General features: G+C 45.6%; 5 non-coding genes across 5 annotated transcripts; all 5 read left to right on the top strand.

Annotated features, from left to right (window-relative positions):
- Positions 1-306: 306 nt before the first annotated feature.
- Pmar_PMAR017433 lies at positions 307-378 on the top strand. Its single transcript has one exon. It is a non-coding gene; the product is annotated as a tRNA-Thr (tRNA).
- Positions 379-480: 102 nt separating this feature from the next.
- Pmar_PMAR017432 lies at positions 481-552 on the top strand. The gene has a single exon. It is a non-coding gene; the product is annotated as a tRNA-Thr (tRNA).
- A 102-nt stretch (positions 553-654) lies between these two features.
- On the top strand, positions 655-726 carry Pmar_PMAR017431. Its single transcript has one exon. It is a non-coding gene; the product is annotated as a tRNA-Thr (tRNA).
- Positions 727-828: 102 nt separating this feature from the next.
- On the top strand, positions 829-900 carry Pmar_PMAR017430. Its single transcript has one exon. It is a non-coding gene; the product is annotated as a tRNA-Thr (tRNA).
- Positions 901-1,002: 102 nt separating this feature from the next.
- Positions 1,003-1,074, top strand: Pmar_PMAR017429. Its single transcript has one exon. It is a non-coding gene; the product is annotated as a tRNA-Thr (tRNA).
- The last annotated feature ends 99 nt before the right edge of the window (positions 1,075-1,173 follow it).

The raw sequence follows: 1,173 nt of genomic DNA, 5'->3' as shown, positions 1-1,173 counted from the left end.
AGGAGGTCAGTTCGATCCTGGTAAGTGGCTTATAACACCATAAATATCTGGTCTGGTACGAGAAGCAGGAGCAGGTTTGCTCACTCCGCAAAGGATACAGGAAGATTATTGATTTATGCAATTATTTGGTGTGTCACTTTAGCTTAGTGGTAGAGCGTCTGCTTCGTAAGCTGAAGGCCGTCAGTTCAATCCAGGCAAGTGGATTACAGCAGCATTAGGCTCTAGTCGGGTATGAGGAGCAGGTGCAGGTTTGCTCACTCCGCAAAGGATACAGGAAGATTATTGATTTATGCAGTTATTTTGTGTGTTACTTTAGCTTAGTGGCAGAGCGTCTGCTTTGTAAGCAGAAGGTCGTCAGTTCGATCCTGGCAAGTGGCTTATAACACCATAAATATCTGGTCTGGTACGAGAAGCAGGAGCAAGATGGCCCATTCTGTGAAGGGGACACGACAATTATTGATTTATGCAATTATTTGGTGTGTCACTTTAGCTTAGTGGTAGAGCGTCTGCTTCGTAAGCAGAAGGTCGTCAGTTCAATCCTGGCAAGTGGCTTACAGCTGCATTATGCTCTAGTCGGGTATGGGAAGCAGGAGCAGGTCTGCTCACTCCGCAAAAGATACAGAAAGATTATTGATTTATGTACTCATTCTCTGCGTCACTTTAGCTTAGTGGCAGAGCGTCGGCTCTGTGAGCAGAAGGTCGTCAGTCCAATCCTGGCAAGTGGCTTATAGCACCATAAATTTCTGGTCTGGTACGAGAAGCAGGAGCAGGATGGCCCATTCTGTGGAGGGGACAGGAAAATTATTGATTCATATAGTTAGTGTGTGTGCCACTTTAGCTTAGTGGTAGAGCGTCTGCTTCGTAAGCAGAAGGTCGTCAGTTCGATCCTGGCAAGTGGCTTATAACACCATAAATATCTGGTCTGGTACGAGAAGCAGGAGCAGGTTTGCTCACTCCGCAAAGGATACAGGAAGATTATTGATTTATGCAGTTATTTGGTGTGTCATTTTAGCTTAGTGGCAGAGCGTCTGCTTTGTAAGCAGAAGGTCGTCAGTTCAATCCTGGCAAGTGGCTTACAGCTGCATTATGCTCTAGTCGGGTATGAGAAGCAGGAGCAGGTCTGCTCACTCCGCAAAGGATACAGAAAGATTATTGATTTATGCAGTTATTTTG

Source organism: Perkinsus marinus (genome assembly GCF_000006405.1).
Source record: "Perkinsus marinus ATCC 50983 genomic scaffold scf_1104296937710, whole genome shotgun sequence".
In the NCBI taxonomy this organism is placed as follows: domain Eukaryota; phylum Perkinsozoa; order Perkinsida; family Perkinsidae; genus Perkinsus; species Perkinsus marinus.
Note: the sequence above shows the minus strand (reverse complement) of the source record. Positions and strands in the feature narration are given on the sequence as shown.